Source organism: Canis lupus, chromosome 15 (genome assembly GCF_003254725.2).
Source record: "Canis lupus dingo isolate Sandy chromosome 15, ASM325472v2, whole genome shotgun sequence".
Lineage (NCBI taxonomy): Eukaryota > Metazoa > Chordata > Mammalia > Carnivora > Canidae > Canis > Canis lupus.
In genome coordinates this window covers 59,299,081-59,307,968 of record NC_064257.1, presented here as the reverse complement: position 1 = coordinate 59,307,968, position 8,888 = coordinate 59,299,081, and the positions used below count along the sequence as shown (strand labels likewise).

The window sequence follows — 8,888 nt, the reverse complement described above, 5'->3', positions numbered from 1 at the left end:
GATATTTTTAGTAACTGGTAGAATGTTAAAATTATCTGATTAAAAAAAGTAAAGGCTATTGCAGTACAAGTTAAAGCCTCCAGACCTCCACTACCAGGGAGGATGTAGCAAAACGATAACACATTTTTAAAATAACTACAGAAACACTATCAAAAATCATGGACACGGGGATGGTGATTCCTAACATATACTTAATATATCTACTTGGCCAGCAAAAACAAAAACAAAACCCCAGATGCATCATGGAGAACTTCATTAGGTTGTCATGACTAAACCAAGTGATGATGCAACTTATAGCCACCGTTATAGATATGCTATTTTTAGTGGCACAATTCAACACAATCCCTAGTTGATATTTAGCTATTTACTTGTCAAATCTGTTCTTCTCTATCATGAGTCAGCAAATTCACAAATAACCTACATATATACAACACTGACAACATTCATATTTAATATTCCTGCCTTGCCCTTTTGCCCATTCTTTGGGTCTCTTTTATGATCTAGTTTAAAGGGCCTTGACCAACTTAATAGTCCAAAAATCATCACACAGTTCTACTACGTTGATGGCTTTATGCTAGTAGGATCTAGTGATTGGGAAGTAGCAAGCATCTTTTAATGCCTTGGTAAGACATATGTACTGTAAGGTTGAAAATAAACTCTGGGAAAACTCAGAAACCTCATCTGTCAGTGAAGTTTGTGGGGTCTGTAACCTGGTGCTTGTCAGATTATCTCTTCTAAAGTGAGAGATGAGAAAATGCACTTTAATGTCCCATTGCGAAGGAAAGTGGCGCAGTGGTTGGGGAAAGTTCCATTTCAGGAGCAATATATATTACATTTGGACATACTATTCCAATCTTTTTATGAAGTGACCTTAAGACCACAAGTTTGAGTGGATGTCAAAGAAAGAAATCTGAAACAATTTCGGTCTGTAGTACAAGCTGTTTTGTTCTTCAGGTTTTATGACCAAGCAGGATTGAAGATGAGAATGGATGCTGTGAAACAGAGGTTATGGACTTGGCCAGATAGCTTTCCTTCCACATCCACTCCCCACTGTTCTCCACCAGTGCTCTCCTCTAGAGGCCAGGCTGCTGTTGATAGTATCAACAAGCTCCTGTGCAGCCTGGCTTTTGTCTGAATTAAACAAAAAGAAAGCACTGGCTGGGATTAGGAGGAGGGAGGGAGATGAGGTGAGGAGGTTTATTTCTCTGCTTCCTTTCCTGAGAGTTTACCTTAGCCTGGTGGTCTGGCTCCACCCAACTCCATTTCCTTCTCTTCCCCTTGCTCTCAATGGGTGTAGGATGGTGACAGCTCTGCTACAGTCAGCCTCTGTTTCCTTCTCTACTTTTTGTGCTCCCTTTATACCTGCTTGTGGTTTGGTAATTAGTCTCTTTGTAAGTATACACTGTCCAAAAGATCCCAATTTTAGTGTACTATCTCTTTCTTGTTGGGACCCTAACTGAATAAAAGCAAAGCCGATAGCCCTCCCTCCACCCAAAGATGTCAAAAAAAAAAAAAAAAAAGTGTGCTTTTTGTACGACTGGGGAACTGAAGAAAAGAGCATGAAACTGGCAGAGACAGAAGGCTTTTGAATAGGAAACAATGAAGAAATTGAGATGATTTGCATATGTCTACATGAAAGAATAAAAGTAGATGGTGAGTAGCTTTACTTTTATTGAAAGTGCAGTGAACCCTCTATAAAAGTACCTAAGAGGGATGCAAAGTTGATCTGATTTAAGAAGAACGTGACACTGGTATATCATCTTCACAATTACCAGTAGCAGTAGCATCCTTTGTTAACATCATAGTGACATGTAATAACAATAGAACACCAGCAGTTGTAAAATTCTTAGTAAAAATAGTATAAATAGGAGCAACAATATTTATAGATGTTGGAAAGTAATGTCCAGTTTTGGACAAAGCCACAATTCTAAGGTCAATGAGGTAAAATTGATTCTGAAATAACAACAACAACAACAAAACAATAAATGGGATTTGACAGAAAATTAGCTTATATAATGTAGAATCATCAGATGACAGAAATGATTTTGAAAGCTAATAAAAAGGGTATTCATTCAGCCACAAATACTTATTGACTTATTTTTATGTGCTAGGTATTCAGATAAATTCTGAAACCTTGCAAGTGAGCAGAACAGACAGGGCCCCCATTTTTTAGCTACTTTTATTCATGACAGTATGAACAGCTTATGAATAGGATTGTTATTGTTATTTTATTTATTCTTGGTTATTCAATAAAGTCAACTGAGAACTGGTTTAAAAGCCATTTTAACAATCATCTGAAGGCTCCTTTTTCTGATCTCTACTTAGTCATTAGGAATTATTTCGCATTAAAAAAAAAAAAAAAAAAAAAAAAAGGAATTATTTCGCATTGATGTGGTGTATCAACTAAACACAGAAGAAAAGAAAAGAAAAAGATGCTGCTATTTATCAAGGTAAGAAAGTTCAGCATGAAAAGATTAAAGCTGGGATTCAAAAAAAAAAAAAAACAGTTTTAGGTTTCTAAAGCTTATATTGCTACATAGTTCTGGCCTTACTGTGTAACTAGCAATCATGCTTGTAGCAGTTGGAATTAAAGTGTCTAATCCTTTGGAGTTGAGCAATGTTTTATGTCATTTACTCTCTTTGTAGAAACCCCCAAATTCTCTTCCTATTGTTATACACTGTTTGTCATGTATATAATACTGGCACCTGAAATAATTTTTGTTCTTATATCAATAAGATTATACAAATGTTATTCTTAGGTCGAAAATATTATGCTTAATAAATGCAGTTAGTTTTGAATTTATAGGATTTTCTGTATTTTTAAGGAGATGATGATGAAAGCAAACATCTTAAGGCACAACATCAATTTTATCAGTGAGCCTGGTTTCCATATTCCTTTTAAAAATATTTATGAGAGAAAAGAGTTAAAAATAAGTACTGATCATGTGTGTATCCTTTTTCTTTCCCTCTGCTAATAGATGAATAAAATAGTCCTCAACAGAGAGACTGAAGAAGAAGCCATTAGAAAATGTGTTCTGTTAAAATAAAGGAGTAAATTCAGAAAGTAAATTCAAAAATGAATAATCAGGTAATAATGTATTCAACACAAAGGAAGTATGGAGAGGATTCCCAGGATGACAGATGTGTGGCAGGCAAGAGAGGAATAGTATAGACTAAAACAGTAGGGTTGAGGATTTAAAGAAGGAGATCTCCATGAAAAAGAACACAGCTATTATATACGTAAGTGAAATATTTCATGTTTGATTTTTGTTTCTGGAGTATAAGTGATCACATTTCTATAAGAATACTGATGAAATTACCAATGAACTCACCAAAACATAGTCATTATTTCTAATATGTATTAATTACATAAGAGTTTCCTTTGGGGAGGAGGGGTACAACTATTAAACCAATTTTTGAAAAATAGAAAAAATGGTAACATAAATCTTAACAGGGCAGAAACCTAACATTAATAGTAAGAAGGCCTTAGAGCCAAACACATTTTTTATAAACTATGCATAAATCTCTTAAATCAACTTCATTATTCCTTTACAAGGATCTTCATAAAAATACACTTTCCTCAAGGAGAAGTCTATTCTCATAAAGTCTATTCCTAATATCAAAGTGGAACATGCCTACAGATAGTTTTCTTTCCCAATTTACATTGTGCTGGTGCCAATTCTAGTAATTAGCAGGGCACAAAAATAGGATACAAAAGAAGGTAACAACTGCAGCAGTAGAACCACAAGGCAGATAATTAAGAGTTCCCTCCCCCTCAAAAGAGCTAACATTTAGAAGGTGAAAACTTTTAAAATAATGACTATGTTAAGTTCTGGAAAATTCATGCCTTATTTCTACCTCCACTTGTCCAGTGACCATGGAAAACCAGATCTCCACCCCACTTGGGTCAGTCACTAACCGTGGGATCACATGCGTTCTACCAAAGCTCCAAAGTCCAGAAAAAGAGTGACAATGTTGGACTTTACCCAAGCCCTATACTTCCGGAAAACATCGGAGATTAGGAAGGAAATCCTCCTAATAATATTATGCTAGGGGCGCCAGGGTGGCTCCATTGGAGAAGTGTAAGACTTGATTTTGACGCAAGTCATTGGCACGTGAAACAAGCTTCTTCACTCTCAAAGATCCTTCTTGAGAACTGACTGAACACAAAGACAGATATTTCCTGCTGAGCTGTCCCATCACCCCACCTGCCCATCTCACTCCCCTACACCTGGCCTTACCTGTCTTTGTCTGCTCTTCCCTATCAAAGAAGATCCTTTTCCTGCCTAATCATTGAAGCATTTATAGGTCTGATGGTTGGGGCATTTTCCCTATTTGCAATTGTTACTCTTCTCTTCTCTATTCCAGCAGTCTTTTCAAATAAAGCCTCTCCTTTAGGTCTAAATTTGTTTTTTGTTTGATAAAGTTGCCTCTCCCCCTGGAGCCTCTTGGTAAAACATAGGCTTCCTCTGATCCTCTTCTCTTTCATTTTTAATGTGCCATGTAAATTCAACTCTGTTAATTTCAGGGCATATCTACTGTGATTATGCCAAGTGCTAAATTTGCTTGATAAAATTGTGGATGAAAATGTTAGCAGTCTGTCTTTTCAATTTTTTTTTGAAAATTTATTAAGTATCAGGGACTTACCCTCTTTAATCTCTATGACAACACAGTAGAGTAGATTTTATTACTTAGACCCATTTTATAAAAAAGATAATTTAAACTGGATGAAGGTTAAATAACTTGTTTGAGCTACTCAGCTATCATATAGCAGACCTATCATTTCAACCCAAGTTTGTTCAACACCAGATTGCACTTAATTTATGTCACTTTTATGCACACACACACACACAGTTAGATTCAGTTTTTACTGGTCACCTAAAAGATTGGAGTGACAGAATGATCAAGCATTCTATACATTAATTAGTGTAATTTTAGTATGTTAATACTCTCAATGTTTAGCATATTTAGCACAGCAATCACCTTTATAATTAGTTAAGTGGTGGACTGAACTTTAGTTATTAACCTGAGTTAAAGTGATAGGTGTGAATACGATCACTTGTAGGGGACATATACAATTACACACTACTGTTAAGAGTTAGAGAAAGAGGAAGTTAAGAAAGTGTTATTGAAAGGGTATCTGGAAAACCAGATGAAAGCGTAATCACCAATGCTAAAGGAAAGTGGAATTTCAAGGATAAGACAGAGGGTTGTTAAACGCAGGAAAATAACATAAAAAATGACCGAATGATTTTTGCTTTTGGAAGTTAGTCCTCATTAACAACTCTGGCAAAGGAAGTTTAGGTGAGCTAAGCCCAAAACTTAGTGGTATAGAAGGGTGGAGGCAAGGAAGTGTGAACATAGATGATAAACTAAATAAACTATTGCACAAAAAAAGATGGCTGTAAATGGATGGGTAGAGATATAGGACTAAATGTAGGGAGATGTGGGTATAAGACAAGTTCACTTTTTTTTTTAATTTTTATTTTTTATTTATGATAGGCACACAGTGAGAGAGAGAGAGAGGCAGAGACACAGGCAGAGGGAGAAGCAGGCTCCATGCACCGGGAGCCCGACGTGGGATTCGATTCCGGGTCTCCAGGATCACGCCCTGGGCCAAAGGTAGGCGCTAAATCGCTGTGCCACCCAGGGATCCCGACCAGTTCACTTTTTAAAGATCTATCTATTTTATTTATTTATTTATTTATTTATTTATTTATTTATTTATTTATTTAGGGGAGGGGAGAAGGGAGAGAGGAATTCTTAAGCAGACTCTTTGTGGAGCCTGGAGCCCCACATGAAGGTGCATCTCACGACTCTGAGATTATGACCTGAGCTGAAAAGAAGAGTCAGATGCTGAACCGACTGAGTCACCCAGGTGTCCCAAGACAAGTTTAGTTTTTAATACCCATATTAAAATGTGAGCTTACCCATATTCAGAGTTCGAGAAACAAATCCAGAGGAAGACGGTGGGATAATATACTGGGAAGAAAAGTAATTTATGTAGTTCACTGCATAGGCAGAGGATAATGAAATCAAGGGTACATGCAGAGTGATTGGTCTCTAAGGGGGAAAAAATCAGAGGGAAAGAAAAAGTGATGAAGTCCAATTAGAATGATTTTAAGAGAAAGATGTGGGACATCATATCTGATGGACTCTGTTATCTTGCAGAAATCAGAAAAGTGGTTATATGCTGAGGGATGGAGATCATACCTAGCTGTATTGGTGAATATTTTTCAAGAACTACTGGGAGAGTTGGAGAACACACTAAGGATTTGTAGATAGGCCTGGGCACTGAATTTTTGCTAAAATTAAAGATCATGAATTATTAGTCACACTTTTGTGTGCGGCATTTAGCTTCTAAAAGGATATTTTTTATTTCATGTGCAACTACTTTTTCCATCACTTTCAATGGCAGGAGATATTTAATTTGAATATAAATTCTTAGTTCATCACACTTGATTTTAAAAAACTGGAAGTGAAATCTATTTGAAATGTTAAAGTTATTTAAATGCATGAAAGTTTACATCCATATTTATGTAAATTATAAAATCCTGTGTGTCTAGATTTGATAGAAATGTTAGCTGAATGACACTGTGTTTTCATTTTGATGGTTGTTCTGGAACTGGAATCTAGCAATGCATTTTGATATGATGATTTAAAATCCAATTTGACATGTACTAAAAAATTTCTAGTCAATAAATCTCTTTAATCTTTTAAGTTTTTTCTGAGCCAAAGTTATAAGAATGTTAGCCCTTGTCCCTAAAGTTATCATCATATAAGGCTTCAAAGTATTTTTTACCCCTCTACTGTCAGAATAGAAATCAAGTTGAAAAAAGCTATATGTAAGTGCCTTTATGACACTGTAGAGATAGGATTTGTTTGCTTTTCTCTGAAAACATCAAGTAAACATTAATACTGTACCATCCAGTCAAGTTTTATTTCAGATGGGTCATCATAGCCCTAGGGTATACAAGCTCCTTTTGAAATGCAAATGCTTAATTTTTGTAAGGAATATTTAACTCAAATTGCTTTATAGAATTATTAGACTTTTAAATGCAATCTTCAGGGATATTAAAATATAACATGCTATTTATTAACTGTCAAGTTCACAGAGCTTCGATTTCCTAACATAATTTCGACAGGTACTGTGCTGTTTCTAAGAATAAAGTTTTAAGATAAATATACCCTAAGGCAATTGACGTTAGTGATTATAAAGCTTATAGATATGGATATACTGCTGGCATGTTTAAAGAATCTGTATTAAAATTCCTAGAATATGAAGTATTGATTTACTTACTTTGATATAAATAAAAAACGTACATTTAAACTATCTTGTGACTAAGTCTTATGTATATGCTAAATCTAAAGAAAGAGTTAGGCCACCTGGATGGCTCAATCAGTTAAGTGTCTGACTTTGGTTCAAGTCATGGTCCCATGGTCCCAGGGTTGAGCCCCATGTCGGGCTCCCTGCTCAGAGGAATCTGCTTCTCCCTCTACCTCTACCCTGCTTGTGCTTTCTCTCAAATAAATAAATAAAATCTTTAAAAGAAAGAAACAGTCAAATGGGCTCCCTTCATCAGCAAGAAGCCAGCTTCTCCTTCTCTCTCCCCCTCCCTCTGCTCGTGTTCCTTTTCTCTCTCAAATAAATAAATAAAATCTTTTAAAAAAAGAAAGAAAGAAAAAGTTAAACTATTATTTGGTTTGCCTTTATTTACTTAGTATTGGATGAAATGCAGATAGTATAATAGGCAGGTAAACTGTGGAAAGAAATTCACAATATAAACTGTTTTGGGGATCTTCCAAATATCTTCCAAATAATGGCTTCGCCTGTATGAAAATTTGTTGACTGGACCACATAAGAAGTTTTGTATGCTGTTGTCAGTGCTGGTCAAATAACAATCATGAATACATTTTACATATGCCTTAGAGTGTCTTGCGCCAGATGATGGTAACTTTGGGTGGATAAAAGCATGCCAAATATCCTTGGCTATGTATGCTGCCAGGATGCACATTAAAGGGTCATGGATTAAATGTACCTGGATAGCCCACCAGTTGGTTAACAGGGAGGAGATAAGCTCTTTCTACTTTTGAAGGTTTCATTTCCTCTAGTTTGACAAGGACTTTAGATAAGATGTTCCAAGGAAACTAAAGCCCTGATATGTATAAACAAGCTCAAAAATAGGGGCTAAAAAGGAAGCCCAAAGCTCTTTAGTCACTAGTTTTAGTACATAAGAATTCTCACATAACAGGGAGCTTGATCCTGGATGCTTTGCACATAGAAAGACTTTGTTCTATGTGGTTTCCACACATTATACTGGGAATTCACTACAAGAAACCAGAATGTATGCTTTGCAATAAAAGAGTTCCTCAACTTTGTTTTACCCACCTAAATATGGGAATCAGTTTAAAATAGACTGTAAATCATAAAATTTATTTATGATAAATAACACTATGTTTAGTAAAGTTTAGTAATAAATGGTTGAACATCCGTAAGAATAGGCCTTTGTTAATTCACATATCACTAAGTGTGTGTAACTTCGCTGATAATTTTATCTTAATGTATTCTCTAAAAAAATTTATTTTCTCTGCCTGACATAAGTCAGTCTTTGCCTTTAACTTGAGAGTTCCATTAATCATTTTGACTGCTGACATCCTAAGAAGTCTCCAGAGGTGGCACCATGGCTATGTCAGAAATAGTAAAAATAAACACAAAATATCTGACATCACTACATTTTGTTAATGATATATATGATATATCCACTTTATAAATGTATTATTTATTTAAATCATTAATTAATTAATGCTTTTATAAACGAGAGACTGAGATGCTTCGTCAAAAATATTATTCCTGAACTTTGGGAACAATTTAATAACACAGCCAATTT

The 8,888-nt window shown here is 35.3% G+C and overlaps 1 long non-coding RNA gene across 2 annotated transcripts; it reads left to right on the top strand.

Moving 5' to 3' along the window:
- Positions 1-2,347: 2,347 nt before the first annotated feature.
- On the top strand, positions 2,348-7,580 carry LOC112654642 (uncharacterized). 2 transcript variants are annotated; one of them, XR_003133182.3, is made up of 3 exons: positions 2,348-2,450; positions 2,979-3,240; positions 5,503-7,580. It is a non-coding gene; the product is annotated as an uncharacterized LOC112654642 (long non-coding RNA). The 2 variants fall into 2 exon arrangements; XR_003133181.3 differs by lacking the exon at positions 5,503-7,580 and adding an exon at positions 3,873-5,485.
- The last annotated feature ends 1,308 nt before the right edge of the window (positions 7,581-8,888 follow it).